The sequence below is a fragment of the Scyliorhinus torazame genome, chromosome 4 (genome assembly GCF_047496885.1).
Source record: "Scyliorhinus torazame isolate Kashiwa2021f chromosome 4, sScyTor2.1, whole genome shotgun sequence".
Lineage (NCBI taxonomy): Eukaryota > Metazoa > Chordata > Chondrichthyes > Carcharhiniformes > Scyliorhinidae > Scyliorhinus > Scyliorhinus torazame.
In genome coordinates this window covers 343,626,875-343,646,189 of record NC_092710.1, presented here as the reverse complement: position 1 = coordinate 343,646,189, position 19,315 = coordinate 343,626,875, and the positions used below count along the sequence as shown (strand labels likewise).

At 61.4% G+C, this 19,315-nt stretch overlaps 1 protein-coding gene across 1 annotated transcript in view; it reads left to right on the top strand.

The window, feature by feature from the left end:
- The window catches only part of LOC140411190 (dynein axonemal heavy chain 8-like), a 2,783,184-nt gene that overhangs the window by 1,809,626 nt on the left and 954,243 nt on the right, over positions 1–19,315 (top strand). The gene's annotated exons all lie outside the window — the stretch shown is intronic.

Sequence of the window (19,315 nt, the reverse complement as noted above, 5' to 3'; positions counted from 1 at the left end):
AGGACAGTAACACACAGAGACGGCAACCCAGGACAGTGACACACAGAGACGTCGACCCAGGACAGTGAAACACAGAGGACGGCGAGCCAGGACAGTGACACACAGAGGACGCGACCCAGGACAGTCACACACAGAGGTCGGTGACCCAGGACAGTGACGCACATAGGACGCGATCCAGGACAGTGACGCTCTGAGGGCGCGTCACAGGACAGTGACACACAGAGGACGGCGACCCAGGACAGTGACACAGAGAGGACGGCGATCCAGGACAGTGACACACGGAGGACGGCAACCCAGGACAGTGACACACAGAGGACGGCGACACAGGACAGTGACACACGGAGGACGGCAATCCAGGACAGTGACACACAGAGGACGGTAACCCAGGACAGTGACACACAGAGGATGGCGATCCAGGACAGTGTCACAGAGAGGACGCGACCCAGGACAGTGACACACAGAGGACCGCGACCCAGGACAGTGACGCACAGAGGACGCGACCCAGGACAGTGACGCACAGAGGGCGGCTACCCAGGACAGTGACGCACGGTGGGCGCGACCCAGGACAGTGAAACACAGAGGACGGCGACCCAGGACAGTGGCACAATGAGGACTCGACCCAGGATAGTGACACAAAGAGGAGGGCGACACAGGACAGTGACACACGGAGGACAACGACCCAGGACAGTGACACACAGAGGACGGCGACCCAGGACAGTGACACACAGAGGACGGCGATCCAGGGCGGTGACACACAGAGGATGGCAACCCAGGACAGTAACGCAAGAGGATGGCGACCCAGTACAGTGACACACGGAGGACGGCGACCCAGGACAGTGACACACAGAGGATGGCGAACCAGGACAGTGACGCATAGAGTACGCGACCCAGGACACTGACACACAGAGGACGGCGTCCCAGGACAGTGACACTCAGAGGATTGCGATCCAGGACAGTGTCACAGAGAGGACGCGACCCAGGACAGTGACACACAGAGGACGGTGACCCAGGACAGTGACACACGGAGGACGGCGACCCAGTACAGTGACACACAGAGACGGCGACCCAGGACAGTGACACACAGAGGATGGCGACCCAGACGGTGACACACAGAGGATGGCGATTAAGGACAGTGACACGCAGAGGACGGCGACCCAGGACAGTGACACACGGAGGGCGCGACCCAGTACAGTTACACACACAGACGGCGGCACAGGACAGTGACACAGAGAGGCGGCGACCCAGGACAGTGACACACAGAGGATGGCGATCCAGGACAGTGACACACAGAGGACGGCGACCCAGGACAGTGACACACAGTGGGCGCGTCCCAGGACAGTGAAACACAGAGGACGGCGACCCAGGACAGTGACACACAGAGGGCGCGACCCAGGACAGTAACACACAGAGACGGCGACCCAGGACAGTGACACACAGAGACGTCGACCCAGGACAGTGAAACACAGAGGACGGCGAGCCAGGACAGTGACACACAGAGGACGCGACCCAGGACAGTCACACACAGAGGTCGGTGACCCAGGACAGTGACGCACATAGGACGCGATCCAGGACAGTGACGCTCTGAGGGCGCGTCACAGGACAGTGACACACAGAGGACGGCGACCCAGGACAGTGACACAGAGAGGACGGCGATCCAGGACAGTGACACACGGAGGACGGCAACCCAGGACAGTGACACACAGAGGACGGCGACACAGGACAGTGACACACGGAGGACGGCAATCCAGGACAGTGACACACAGAGGACGGTAACCCAGGACAGTGACACACAGAGGATGGCGATCCAGGACAGTGTCACAGAGAGGACGCGACCCAGGACAGTGACACACAGAGGACCGCGACCCAGGACAGTGACGCACAGAGGACGCGACCCAGGACAGTGACGCACAGAGGGCGGCTACCCAGGACAGTGACGCACGGTGGGCGCGACCCAGGACAGTGAAACACAGAGGACGGCGACCCAGGACAGTGACACAATGAGGACTCGACCCAGGATAGTGACACAAAGAGGAGGGCGACACAGGACAGTGACACACGGAGGACAACGACCCAGGACAGTGACACACAGAGGACGGCGACCCAGGACAGTGACACACAGAGGACGGCGATCCAGGGCGGTGACACACAGAGGATGGCAACCCAGGACAGTAACGCAAGAGGATGGCGACCCAGTACAGTGACACACGGAGGACGGCGACCCAGGACAGTGACACACAGAGGATGGCGATCCAGGACCCTGACACACAGAGGACGGCGACCCAGGAGAGTGACACACGGAGGGCGCGACCCAGGACAGTTACACTCACAGACGGCGACCCAGGACAGTGACACACAGAGACGGCGACCCAGGACAGTGACACACAGAGGATGGCGATCCAGGACAGTGACACACAGAGGACGGCGACCCAGGACAGTGACATACAGTGGGCGCGTCCCAGGACAGTGAAACACAGAGGACGGCGACCCAGGACAGTGACACACGGAGGGCGCGACCCAGGACAGTGACACACAGAGACGGCGACCCAGGACAGTGAAACACAGAGGACGGCGAGCCAGGACAGTGACACACAGAGGACGCGACCCAGGACAGTCACACACAGAGGTCGGTGACCCAGGACAGTGACGCACATAGGACGCGATCCAGGACAGTGACGCTCTGAGGACGCGTCACAGGACAGTGACGCACAGAGGACGCAACCCAGGACAGTGACGCACAGAGTACGCGACCCAGGACACTGACACACAGAGGACGGCGTCCCAGGACAGTGACACTCAGAGGACGGCGACCCAGGACAGTGACACACGGACTACGGTGACCCAGGATAGTGACACACGGAGGACGGCGACCCAGGACAGTGACAAACAGAGGACGGCGACCCAGGACAGTGACACACAGAGGACGGCGATCCAGGGCGGTGACACACAGAGGATGGCGACCCAGGACAGTGACACACAGAGGACGGCGACCCAGGACAGTGACACATGGAGGACGGCGACCCAGGACAGTTACACACAGAGGACGGCGACCCAGGACAGTGACATACAGAGGATTGCGATCCAGGACAGTGTCACAGAGAGGACGCGACCCAGGATAGTGACACAGAGGACGGCGAACCAGGACAGTGACGTACAGAGGACGCGACCCAGGACAGTGACCCACAGAGGACGCGACCCAGGACAGTGACACACGGAGGACGGCGACCCAGTACAGTGACACACAGAGACGGCGACCCAGGACAGTGACACACAGAGGATGGCGACCCAGGACAGTGACACACAGAGGATGGCGATCCAGGACAGTGACACACAAAGGACGGCGACCCAGGACAGTGACACACAGAGGATGGCGATCCAGGACAGTGACACACAGAGGACGGCGACCCAGGACAGTGACACACAGTGGGCGCGTCCCAGGACAGTGAAACACAGAGGACGGCGACCCAGGACAGTGACACACGGAGGGCGCGACCCAGGACAGTGACACACAGAGACGGCGACCCAGGACAGTGACACACAGAGACGGCGACCCAGGACAGTGACACACAGAGGACGGCGACCCAGGACAGTGACACACAGAGGACGCGACCCAGGACAGTCACACACAGAGGTCGGTGACCCAGGACAGTGACGCACAAAGGACGCGATCCAGGACAGTGACACACAGAGGACGGCGACCCAGGACAGTGACACAGAGAGGACGGCGACCCAGGACAGTGACACACGGAGAACGGCAACCCAGGACAGTGACACACAGAGGACGGCGACCCAGGAGAGTGACACACGGAGGACGGCAACCCAGGACAGTGACACACAGAGGACGGCGACCCAGGACAGTGACACACAGAGGACGCGACACAGGACAGTGACGCACAGAGGTCGGTGACCCAGGACAGTGACGCACAAAGGACACGATCCAGGACAGTGACGTTCTGAGGACGCGTCACAGGACAGTGACACACAGAGGACGGCGACCCAGGACAGTGACACACAGAGGACGGCGATCCAGGGCGGTGACACACAGAGGATGGCGACCCAGCACAGTAACGCACAGAGGACGGCGACCCAGGACAGTGACACACGGAGGACGGCGACCCAGGACATTGACACACAGAGGATGGCGATCCAGGACAGTGACACAGAGAGGACGCGACCCAGGACAGTGACACACAGAGGACGGCGAACCAGGACAGTGACGCTCTGAGGACGCGGCACAGGACAGTGACACACAGAGAACGGCGAGCCAGGACAGTGACACACAGAGGACGGCGATCCAGGGCAGTGACACACAGAGGATGGCGACCCAGGACAGTGACGCACAGAGGATGGCGACCCAGTACAGTGACACACGGAGGACGGCGACCCAGGAAAGTGACGCACAGAGTACGCCACCCAGGACACTGACACACAGAGGATGGCGTCCCAGGACTGTGACACTCAGAGGACGGCGATCCAGGACAGTGACACACAGAGGACGGCGACCCAGGACAGTGACACACGGACTACGGTGACCCAGGACAGTGACACACGGAGGACGGCGACCCAGGACAGTGACGCATAGAGTACGCGACCCAGGACACTGACACACAGAGGACGGCGTCCCAGGACAGTGACACTCAGAGGATTGCGATCCAGGACAGTGTCACAGAGAGGACGCGACCCAGGACAGTGACACACAGAGGACGGCGAACCAGGACAGTGACGCACAGAGGACGCAACCCAGGACAGTGACGCACAGAGTACGCGACCCAGGACACTGACACACAGAGGACGGCGTCCCAGGACAGTGACACTCAGAGGACGGCGACCCAGGACAGTGACACACGGACTACGGTGACCCAGGACAGTGGCACACGGAGGACGGCGACCCAGGACAGTGACAAACAGAGGACGGCGACCCAGGACAGTGACACACAGAGGACGGCGATCCAGGGCGGTGACACACAGAGGATGGCGACCCAGGACAGTGACACACAGAGGACGGCGACCCAGGACAGTGACACATGGAGGACGGCGACCCAGGACAGTTACACACAGAGGACGGCGACCCAGGACAGTGACATACAGAGGATGGCGATCCAGGACAGTGTCACAGAGAGGACGCGACCCAGGATAGTGACACAGAGGACGGCGAACCAGGACAGTGACGTACAGAGGACGCGACCCAGGACAGTGACCCACAGAGGACGCGACCCAGGACAGTGACACACGGAGGACGGCGACCCAGTACAGTGACACACAGAGACGGCGACCCAGGACAGTGACACACAGAGGATGGCGACCCAGGACAGTGACACACAGAGGATGGCGATCCAGGACAGTGACACACAAAGGACGGCGACCCAGGACAGTGACACACAGAGGATGGCGATCCAGGACAGTGACACACAGAGGACGGCGACCCAGGACAGTGACACACAGTGGGCGCGTCCCAGGACAGTGAAACACAGAGGACGGCGACCCAGGACAGTGACACACGGAGGGCGCGACCCAGGACAGTGACACACAGAGACGGCGACCCAGGACAGTGACACACAGAGACGGCGACCCAGGACAGTGACACACAGAGGACGGCGACCCAGGACAGTGACACACAGAGGACGCGACCCAGGACAGTCACACACAGAGGTCGGTGACCCAGGACAGTGACGCACAAAGGACGCGATCCAGGACAGTGACACACAGAGGACGGCGACCCAGGACAGTGACACAGAGAGGACGGCGACCCAGGACAGTGACACACGGAGAACGGCAACCCAGGACAGTGACACACAGAGGACGGCGACCCAGGAGAGTGACACACGGAGGACGGCAACCCAGGACAGTGACACACAGAGGACGGCGACCCAGGACAGTGACACACAGAGGATGGCGATCCAGGACAGTGTCACAGAGAGGACGCGACCCAGGACAGTGACACACAGAGGACGGCGACCCAGGACAGTGACGCACAGATGACGCGACCCAGGACAGTGACGCACCGAGGACGCGACCCAGGACACTGACTCACATGAGGACAACGACCCAGGACAGTGACACACGGTGGGCGCGAAACAGGACAGTGACACACAGAGACAGCGACCCAGGACAGTGACACACAGAGACGGCGACCCAGTACAGTGAAACACAAAGGAGAGCGACCCAGGACAGTGAGACACAGAGGACTCGACCCAGGATAGTGACACACAGAGGAGGGCGACCCAGGACAGTGACACACAGTGGGCGCGTCCCAGGACAGTGAAACACAGAGGACGGCGACCCAGGACAGTGACACACGGAGGGCGCGACCCAGGACAGTGACACACAGAGACGGCGACCCAGGACAGTGACACACAGAGACGGCGACCCAGGACAGTGACACACAGAGGACGGCGACCCAGGACAGTGACACACAGAGGACGCGACCCAGGACAGTCACACACAGAGGTCGGTGACCCAGGACAGTGACGCACAAAGGACGCGATCCAGGACAGTGACACACAGAGGACGGCGACCCAGGACAGTGACACAGAGAGGACGGCGACCCAGGACAGTGACACACGGAGAACGGCAACCCAGGACAGTGACACACAGAGGACGGCGACCCAGGAGAGTGACACACGGAGGACGGCAACCCAGGACAGTGACACACAGAGGACGGCGACCCAGGACAGTGACACACAGAGGATGGCGATCCAGGACAGTGTCACAGAGAGGACGCGACCCAGGATAGTGACACAGAGGACGGCGAACCAGGACAGTGACGTACAGAGGACGCGACCCAGGACAGTGACCCACAGAGGACGCGACCCAGGACAGTGACACACGGAGGACGGCGACCCAGTACAGTGACACACAGAGACGGCGACCCAGGACAGTGACACACAGAGGATGGCGACCCAGGACAGTGACACACAGAGGATGGCGATCCAGGACAGTGACACACAAAGGACGGCGACCCAGGACAGTGACACACAGAGGATGGCGATCCAGGACAGTGACACACAGAGGACGGCGACCCAGGACAGTGACACACAGTGGGCGCGTCCCAGGACAGTGAAACACAGAGGACGGCGACCCAGGACAGTGACACACGGAGGGCGCGACCCAGGACAGTGACACACAGAGACGGCGACCCAGGACAGTGACACACAGAGACGGCGACCCAGGACAGTGACACACAGAGGACGGCGACCCAGGACAGTGACACACAGAGGACGCGACCCAGGACAGTCACACACAGAGGTCGGTGACCCAGGACAGTGACGCACAAAGGACGCGATCCAGGACAGTGACACACAGAGGACGGCGACCCAGGACAGTGACACAGAGAGGACGGCGACCCAGGACAGTGACACACGGAGAACGGCAACCCAGGACAGTGACACACAGAGGACGGCGACCCAGGAGAGTGACACACGGAGGACGGCAACCCAGGACAGTGACACACAGAGGACGGCGACCCAGGACAGTGACACACAGAGGATGGCGATCCAGGACAGTGTCACAGAGAGGACGCGACCCAGGACAGTGACACACAGAGGACGGCGACCCAGGACAGTGACGCACAGATGACGCGACTCAGGACAGTGACGCACCGAGGACGCGACCCAGGACACTGACTCACATGAGGACAACGACCCAGGACAGTGACACACGGTGGGCGCGACCCAGGACAGTGACACACAGAGACAGCGACCCAGGACAGTGACACACAGAGACGGCGACCCAGTACAGTGAAACACAAAGGAGAGCGACCCAGGACAGTGAGACACAGAGGACTCGACCCAGGATAGTGACACACAGAGGAGGGCGATCCAGGACAGTGACACACGGAGGACAACGACCCAGGACAGTGACACACAGAGGACGGCGACCCAGGACAGTGACAAACAGAGGACGCGACCCAGGACAGTCACACACAGAGTGCGTTGACCCAGGACAGTGACACACAGAGGACGGCGACCCAGGACAGTGACGCACAGAGGACGGCGACCCAGGACAGAGACACACGGACGACGGCGACCCAGGACAGTTACACACAGAGGACGGCGACCCAGGACAGTGACATACAGAGGATGGCGATCCAGGACAGTGTCACAGAGAGGACGCGACCCAGGACAGTGACACAGAGGACGGCGAACCAGGACAGTGACGTACAGAGGACGCGACCCAGGACAGTGACCCACAGAGGACGCGACCCAGGGCACTGACACACAGAGGACGGCGACCCAGGACAGTGGCACACAAAGGACGGCGACCAAGGACAGTGACACACAGAGGACGGCGACCCAGGACAGTGACACACAGAAGACGCGACCCAGGACAGTCACACACAGAGGTCGGTGACCCAGGACAGTGACGCACAAAGGACGCGATCCAGGACAGTGACGCTCTGAGGACGTGTCACAGGATAGTGACACACAGAGGACGGCGACCCAGGACAGTGACACACAGAGGACGGCGATCCAGGGCGGTGAGACACAGAGGATGGCGTCCCAGGACAGTGACGCACAGAGAACGGCGACCCAGGACAGTGACACACGGAGGACGGCGACCCACGGCGACCCAGGACAGTGACACACAGAGGATTTCGATCCAGGACAGTGTCACAAAGAGGACGCGACACAGGACAGTGACGCACAGAGGACGCGACCCAGGACAGTGACGCACAGAGCACGCGACACAGGACAGTGACAGACAGAGGACGCGACCCAGGACACTGACACACAGAGGACAGCGACCCAGGACAGTGACACTCAGAGGACGGCGATCCAGGACAGTGACACACAGAGGACGGCGACCCAGGACAGTGACACACGGTGGGAGCGACCCAGGACAGTGAAACACAGAGGACGGCGACCCAGGATAGTGACACACAGAGGACTCGACCCAGGATAGTGACACACAGAGGAGGGGGACCCAGGACAGTGACACACAGAGGACAACGACCCAGGACAGTGACACACAGAGGTCGGCGACCCAGGACAGTGACACACAGAGGACACGACCCAGGACAGTCACACACAGAGGTCGGTGACCCAGGACAGTGACGCACAAAGGACGCGATCCAGGACAGTGACGCTCTGAGGATGCGTCCCAGGTCAGTGACGCACAGAGGACGCGACCCAGGACAGTGACGCACAGAGGACGGCGACCCAGGACAGTGACACACGGAGGACGGCGACCCAGGACGGTGACACACAGAGACGGCGACCCAGGACAGTGACACACAGAGGATTTCGATCCAGGACAGTGTCACAGAGATGACGCGACACAGGACAGTGACGCACAGAGGACGCGACCCAGGACAGTGACGCACAGAGGACGCGACCCAGGACAGTGACGCACAGAGGACGGCGACCCAGGACAGTGACACACGGACTACGGTGACCCAGGACAGTGACACACGGAGGACGGCGACCCAGGACATTGACACACAGAGGACGGCGACCCAGGACAGTGACATACAGAGGATGGCGATCCAGGACAGTGACGTACAGAGGACGCGACCCAGGACAGTGACACAGAGGACGGCGAACCAGGACAGTGACGTACAGAGGACGCGACCCAGGACAGTGACCCACAGAGGACGCGACCCAGGGCACTGACACACAGAGGACGGCGACCCAGGACAGTGACACACAAAGGACGGCGACCAAGGACAGTGACACACAGAGGACGGCGACCCAGGACAGTGACACACAGAAGACGCGACCCAGGACAGTCACACACAGAGGTCGGTGACCCAGGACAGTGACGCACAAAGGACGCGATCCAGGACAGTGACGCTCTGAGGACGCGTCACATGATAGTGACACACAGAGGACGGCGACCCAGGACAGTGACACACAGAGGACGGCGATCCCGGGCGGTGAGACACAGAGGATGGCATCCCAGGACAGTGACGCACAGAGGACGGCGACCCAGGGCAGTGACACACAGAGGACGGCGAACCAGGACAGTGACGCATAGAGTACGCGACCCAGGACACTGACACACAGAGGACGGCGTCCCAGGACAGTGACACTCAGAGGATTGCGATCCAGGACAGTGTCACAGAGAGGACGCGACCCAGGACAGTGACACACAGAGGACGGTGACCCAGGACAGTGACACACGGAGGACAGCGACCCAGTACAGTGACACACAGAGACGGCGACCCAGGACAGTGACACACAGAGGATGGCGACCCAGACGGTGACACACAGAGGATGGCGATTAAGGACAGTGACACGCAGAGGACGGCGACCCAGGACAGTGACACACGGAGGGCGCGACCCAGTACAGTTACACACACAGACGGCGACACAGGACAGTGACACAGAGAGGCGGCGACCCAGGACAGTGACACACAGAGGATGGCGATCCAGGACAGTGACACACAGAGGACGGCGACCCAGGACAGTGACACACAGTGGGCGCGTCCCAGGACAGTGAAACACAGAGGACGGCGACCCAGGACAGTGACACACAGAGGGCGCGACCCAGGACAGTAACACACAGAGACGGCAACCCAGGACAGTGACACACAGAGACGTCGACCCAGGACAGTGAAACACAGAGGACGGCGAGCCAGGACAGTGACACACAGAGGACGCGACCCAGGACAGTCACACACAGAGGTCGGTGACCCAGGACAGTGACGCACATAGGACGCGATCCAGGACAGTGACGCTCTGAGGGCGCGTCACAGGACAGTGACACACAGAGGACGGCGACCCAGGACAGTGACACAGAGAGGACGGCGATCCAGGACAGTGACACACGGAGGACGGCAACCCAGGACAGTGACACACAGAGGACGGCGACACAGGACAGTGACACACGGAGGACGGCAATCCAGGACAGTGACACACAGAGGACGGTAACCCAGGACAGTGACACACAGAGGATGGCGATCCAGGACAGTGTCACAGAGAGGACGCGACCCAGGACAGTGACACACAGAGGACCGCGACCCAGGACAGTGACGCACAGAGGACGCGACCCAGGACAGTGACGCACAGAGGGCGGCTACCCAGGACAGTGACGCACGGTGGGCGCGACCCAGGACAGTGAAACACAGAGGACGGCGACCCAGGACAGTGGCACAATGAGGACTCGACCCAGGATAGTGACACAAAGAGGAGGGCGACACAGGACAGTGACACACGGAGGACAACGACCCAGGACAGTGACACACAGAGGACGGCGACCCAGGACAGTGACACACAGAGGACGGCGATCCAGGGCGGTGACACACAGAGGATGGCAACCCAGGACAGTAACGCAAGAGGATGGCGACCCAGTACAGTGACACACGGAGGACGGCGACCCAGGACAGTGACACACAGAGGATGGCGAACCAGGACAGTGACGCATAGAGTACGCGACCCAGGACACTGACACACAGAGGACGGCGTCCCAGGACAGTGACACTCAGAGGATTGCGATCCAGGACAGTGTCACAGAGAGGACGCGACCCAGGACAGTGACACACAGAGGACGGTGACCCAGGACAGTGACACACGGAGGACGGCGACCCAGTACAGTGACACACAGAGACGGCGACCCAGGACAGTGACACACAGAGGATGGCGACCCAGACGGTGACACACAGAGGATGGCGATTAAGGACAGTGACACGCAGAGGACGGCGACCCAGGACAGTGACACACGGAGGGCGCGACCCAGTACAGTTACACACACAGACGGCGGCACAGGACAGTGACACAGAGAGGCGGCGACCCAGGACAGTGACACACAGAGGATGGCGATCCAGGACAGTGACACACAGAGGACGGCGACCCAGGACAGTGACACACAGTGGGCGCGTCCCAGGACAGTGAAACACAGAGGACGGCGACCCAGGACAGTGACACACAGAGGGCGCGACCCAGGACAGTAACACACAGAGACGGCGACCCAGGACAGTGACACACAGAGACGTCGACCCAGGACAGTGAAACACAGAGGACGGCGAGCCAGGACAGTGACACACAGAGGACGCGACCCAGGACAGTCACACACAGAGGTCGGTGACCCAGGACAGTGACGCACATAGGACGCGATCCAGGACAGTGACGCTCTGAGGGCGCGTCACAGGACAGTGACACACAGAGGACGGCGACCCAGGACAGTGACACAGAGAGGACGGCGATCCAGGACAGTGACACACGGAGGACGGCAACCCAGGACAGTGACACACAGAGGACGGCGACACAGGACAGTGACACACGGAGGACGGCAATCCAGGACAGTGACACACAGAGGACGGTAACCCAGGACAGTGACACACAGAGGATGGCGATCCAGGACAGTGTCACAGAGAGGACGCGACCCAGGACAGTGACACACAGAGGACCGCGACCCAGGACAGTGACGCACAGAGGACGCGACCCAGGACAGTGACGCACAGAGGGCGGCTACCCAGGACAGTGACGCACGGTGGGCGCGACCCAGGACAGTGAAACACAGAGGACGGCGACCCAGGACAGTGACACAATGAGGACTCGACCCAGGATAGTGACACAAAGAGGAGGGCGACACAGGACAGTGACACACGGAGGACAACGACCCAGGACAGTGACACACAGAGGACGGCGACCCAGGACAGTGACACACAGAGGACGGCGATCCAGGGCGGTGACACACAGAGGATGGCAACCCAGGACAGTAACGCAAGAGGATGGCGACCCAGTACAGTGACACACGGAGGACGGCGACCCAGGACAGTGACACACAGAGGATGGCGATCCAGGACCCTGACACACAGAGGACGGCGACCCAGGAGAGTGACACACGGAGGGCGCGACCCAGGACAGTTACACTCACAGACGGCGACCCAGGACAGTGACACACAGAGACGGCGACCCAGGACAGTGACACACAGAGGATGGCGATCCAGGACAGTGACACACAGAGGACGGCGACCCAGGACAGTGACATACAGTGGGCGCGTCCCAGGACAGTGAAACACAGAGGACGGCGACCCAGGACAGTGACACACGGAGGGCGCGACCCAGGACAGTGACACACAGAGACGGCGACCCAGGACAGTGAAACACAGAGGACGGCGAGCCAGGACAGTGACACACAGAGGACGCGACCCAGGACAGTCACACACAGAGGTCGGTGACCCAGGACAGTGACGCACATAGGACGCGATCCAGGACAGTGACGCTCTGAGGACGCGTCACAGGACAGTGACGCACAGAGGACGCAACCCAGGACAGTGACGCACAGAGTACGCGACCCAGGACACTGACACACAGAGGACGGCGTCCCAGGACAGTGACACTCAGAGGACGGCGACCCAGGACAGTGACACACGGACTACGGTGACCCAGGACAGTGACACACGGAGGACGGCGACCCAGGACAGTGACAAACAGAGGACGGCGACCCAGGACAGTGACACACAGAGGACGGCGATCCAGGGCGGTGACACACAGAGGATGGCGACCCAGGACAGTGACACACAGAGGACGGCGACCCAGGACAGTGACACATGGAGGACGGCGACCCAGGACAGTTACACACAGAGGACGGCGACCCAGGACAGTGACATACAGAGGATTGCGATCCAGGACAGTGTCACAGAGAGGACGCGACCCAGGATAGTGACACAGAGGACGGCGAACCAGGACAGTGACGTACAGAGGACGCGACCCAGGACAGTGACCCACAGAGGACGCGACCCAGGACAGTGACACACGGAGGACGGCGACCCAGTACAGTGACACACAGAGACGGCGACCCAGGACAGTGACACACAGAGGATGGCGACCCAGGACAGTGACACACAGAGGATGGCGATCCAGGACAGTGACACACAAAGGACGGCGACCCAGGACAGTGACACACAGAGGATGGCGATCCAGGACAGTGACACACAGAGGACGGCGACCCAGGACAGTGACACACAGTGGGCGCGTCCCAGGACAGTGAAACACAGAGGACGGCGACCCAGGACAGTGACACACGGAGGGCGCGACCCAGGACAGTGACACACAGAGACGGCGACCCAGGACAGTGACACACAGAGACGGCGACCCAGGACAGTGACACACAGAGGACGGCGACCCAGGACAGTGACACACAGAGGACGCGACCCAGGACAGTCACACACAGAGGTCGGTGACCCAGGACAGTGACGCACAAAGGACGCGATCCAGGACAGTGACACACAGAGGACGGCGACCCAGGACAGTGACACAGAGAGGACGGCGACCCAGGACAGTGACACACGGAGAACGGCAACCCAGGACAGTGACACACAGAGGACGGCGACCCAGGAGAGTGACACACGGAGGACGGCAACCCAGGACAGTGACACACAGAGGACGGCGACCCAGGACAGTGACACACAGAGGACGCGACACAGGACAGTGACGCACAGAGGTCGGTGACCCAGGACAGTGACGCACAAAGGACACGATCCAGGACAGTGACGTTCTGAGGACGCGTCACAGGACAGTGACACACAGAGGACGGCGACCCAGGACAGTGACACACAGAGGACGGCGATCCAGGGCGGTGACACACAGAGGATGGCGACCCAGCACAGTAACGCACAGAGGACGGCGACCCAGGACAGTGACACACGGAGGACGGCGACCCAGGACATTGACACACAGAGGACGGCGACCCAGGACAGTGACACACAGATGATTGCGATCCAGGACAGTGACACAGAGAGGACGCGACCCAGGACAGTGACACACAGAGGACGGCGAACCAGGACAGTGACGCTCTGAGGACGCGGCACAGGACAGTGACACACAGAGAACGGCGAGCCAGGACAGTGACACACAGAGGACGGCGATCCAGGGCAGTGACACACAGAGGATGGCGACCCAGGACAGTGACGCACAGAGGATGGCGACCCAGTACAGTGACACACGGAGGACGGCGACCCAGGAAAGTGACGCACAGAGTACGCCACCCAGGACACTGACACACAGAGGATGGCGTCCCAGGACTGTGACACTCAGAGGACGGCGATCCAGGACAGTGACACACAGAGGACGGCGACCCAAGACAGTGACACACGGACTACGGTGACCCAGGACAGTGACACACGGAGGACGGCGACCCAGGACAGTGACGCATAGAGTACGCGACCCAGGACACTGACACACAGAGGACGGCGAACCAGGACAGTGACGCACAGAGGACGCAACCCAGGACAGTGACGCACAGAGTACGCGACCCAGGACACTGACACACAGAGGACGGCGTCCCAGGACAGTGACACTCAGAGGACGGCGACCCAGGACAGTGACACACGGACTACGGTGACCCAGGACAGTGGCACACGGAGGACGGCGACCCAGGACAGTGACAAACAGAGGACGGCGACCCAGGACAGTGACACACAGAGGACGGCGATCCAGGGCGGTGACACACAGAGGATGGCGACCCAGGACAGTGACACACAGAGGACGGCGACCCAGGACAGTGACACATGGAGGACGGCGACCCAGGACAGTTACACACAGAGGACGGCGACCCAGGACAGTGACATACAGAGGATGGCGATCCAGGACAGTGTCACAGAGAGGACGCGACCCAGGATAGTGACACAGAGGACGGCGAACCAGGACAGTGACGTACAGAGGACGCGACCCAGGACAGTGACCCACAGAGGACGCGACCCAGGACAGTGACACACGGAGGACGGCGACCCAGTACAGTGACACACAGAGACGGCGACCCAGGACAGTGACACACAGAGGATGGCGACCCAGGACAGTGACACACAGAGGATGGCGATCCAGGACAGTGACACACAAAGGACGGCGACCCAGGACAGTGACACACAGAGGATGGCGATCCAGGACAGTGACACACAGAGGACGGCGACCCAGGACAGTGACACACAGTGGGCGCGTCCCAGGGCAGTGAAACACAGAGGACGGCGACCCAGGACAGTGACACACGGAGGGCGCGACCCAGGACAGTGACACACAGAGACGGCGACCCAGGACAGTGACACACAGAGACGGCGACCCAGGACAGTGACACACAGAGGACGGCGACCCAGGACAGTGACACACAGAGGACGCGACCCAGGACAGTCACACACAGAGGTCGGTGACCCAGGACAGTGACGCACAAAGGACGCGATCCAGGACAGTGACACACAGAGGACGGCGACCCAGGACAGTGACACAGAGAGGACGGCGACCCAGGACAGTGACACACGGAGAACGGCAACCCAGGACAGTGACACACAGAGGACGGCGACCCAGGAGAGTGACACACGGAGGACGGCAACCCAGGACAGTGACACACAGAGGACGGCGACCCAGGACAGTGACACACAGAGGATGGCGATCCAGGACAGTGTCACAGAGAGGACGCGACCCAGGACAGTGACACACAGAGGACGGCGACCCAGGACAGTGACGCACAGATGACGCGACCCAGGACAGTGACGCACCGAGGACGCGACCCAGGACACTGACTCACATGAGGACAACGACCCAGGACAGTGACACACGGTGGGCGCGAAACAGGACAGTGACACACAGAGACAGCGACCCAGGACAGTGACACACAGAGACGGCGACCCAGTACAGTGAAACACAAAGGAGAGCGACCCAGGACAGTGAGACACAGAGGACTCGACCCAGGATAGTGACACACAGAGGAGGGCGACCCAGGACAGTGACACACAGTGGGCGCGTCCCAGGACAGTGAAACACAGAGGACGGCGACCCAGGACAGTGACACACGGAGGGCGCGACCCAGGACAGTGACACACAGAGACGGCGACCCAGGACAGTGACACACAGAGACGGCGACCCAGGACAGTGACACACAGAGGACGGCGACCCAGGACAGTGACACACAGAGGACGCGACCCAGGACAGTCACACACAGAGGTCGGTGACCCAGGACAGTGACGCACAAAGGACGCGATCCAGGACAGTGACACACAGAGGACGGCGACCCAGGACAGTGACACAGAGAGGACGGCGACCCAGGACAGTGACACACGGAGAACGGCAACCCAGGACAGTGACACACAGAGGACGGCGACCCAGGAGAGTGACACACGGAGGACGGCAACCCAGGACAGTGACACACAGAGGACGGCGACCCAGGACAGTGACACACAGAGGATGGCGATCCAGGACAGTGTCACAGAGAGGACGCGACCCAGGATAGTGACACAGAGGACGGCGAACCAGGACAGTGACGTACAGAGGACGCGACCCAGGACAGTGACCCACAGAGGACGCGACCCAGGACAGTGACACACGGAGGACGGCGACCCAGTACAGTGACACACAGAGACGGCGACCCAGGACAGTGACACACAGAGGATGGCGACCCAGGACAGTGACACACAGAGGATGGCGATCCAGGACAGTGACACACAAAGGACGGCGACCCAGGACAGTGACACACAGAGGATGGCGATCCAGGACAGTGACACACAGAGGACGGCGACCCAGGACAGTGACACACAGTGGGCGCGTCCCAGGACAGTGAAACACAGAGGACGGCGACCCAGGACAGTGACACACGGAGGGCGCGACCCAGGACAGTGACACACAGAGACGGCGACCCAGGACAGTGACACACAGAGACGGCGACCCAGGACAGTGACACACAGAGGACGGCGACCCAGGACAGTGACACACAGAGGACGCGACCCAGGACAGTCACACACAGAGGTCGGTGACCCAGGACAGTGACGCACAAAGGACGCGATCCAGGACAGTGACACACAGAGGACGGCGACCCAGGACAGTGACACAGAGAGGACGGCGACCCAGGACAGTGACACACGGAGAACGGCAACCCAGGACAGTGACACACAGAGGACGGCGACACGAGAGAGTGACACACGGAGGACGGCAACCCAGGACAGTGACACACAGAGGACGGCGACCCAGGACAGTGACACACAGAGGACGCGACACAGGACAGTGACGCACAGAGGTCGGTGACCCAGGACAGTGACGCACAAAGGACACGATCCAGGACAGTGACGTTCTGAGGACGCGTCACAGGACAGTGACACACAGAGGACGGCGACCCAGGACAGTGACACACAGAGGACGGCGATCCAGGGCGGTGACACACAGAGGATGGCGACCCAGCACAGTAACGCACAGAGGACGGCGACCCAGGACAGTGACACACGGAGGACGGCGACCCAGGACATTGACACACAGAGGACGGCGACCCAGGACAGTGACACACAGATGATTGCGATCCAGGACAGTGACACAGAGAGGACGCGACCCAGGACAGTGACACACAGAGGACGGCGAACCAGGACAGTGACGCTCTGAGGACGCGGCACAGGACAGTGACACACAGAGAACGGCGAGCCAGGACAGTGACACACAGAGGACGGCGATCCAGGGCAGTGACACACAGAGGATGGCGACCCAGGACAGTGACGCACAGAGGATGGCGACCCAGTACAGTGACACACGGAGGACGGCGACCCAGGAAAGTGACGCACAGAGTACGCCACCCAGGACACTGACACACAGAGGACGGCGTCCCAGGACTGTGACACTCAGAGGACGGCGATCCAGGACAGTGACACACAGAGGACGGCGACCCAGGACAGTGACACACGGACTACGGTGACCCAGGACAGTGACACACGGAGGACGGCGACCCAGGACAGTGACGCATAGAGTACGCGACCCAGGACACTGACACACAGAGGACGGCGTCCCAGGACAGTGACACTCAGAGGATTGCGATCCAGGACAGTGTCACAGAGAGGACGCGACCCAGGACACTGACACACAGAGGACGGCGAACCAGGACAGTGACGCACAGAGGACGCAACCCAGGACAGTGACGCACAGAGTACGCGACCCAGGACACTGACACACAGAGGACGGCGTCCCAGGACAGTGACACTCAGAGGACGGCGACCCAGGACAGTGACACACGGACTACGGTGACCCAGGACAGTGGCACACGGAGGACGGCGACCCAGGACAGTGACAAACAGAGGACGGCGACCCAGGACAGTGACACACAGAGGACGGCGATCCAGGGCGGTGACACACAGAGGATGGCGACCCAGGACAGTGACACACAGAGGACGGCGACCCAGGACAGTGACACATGGAGGACGGCGACCCAGGACAGTTACACACAGAGGACGGCGACCCAGGACAGTGACATACAGAGGATGGCGATCCAGGACAGTGTCACAGAGAGGACGCGACCCAGGATAGTGACACAGAGGACGGCGAACCAGGACAGTGACGTACAGAGGACGCGACCCAGGACAGTGACCCACAGAGGACGCGACCCAGGACAGTGACACACGGAGGACGGCGACCCA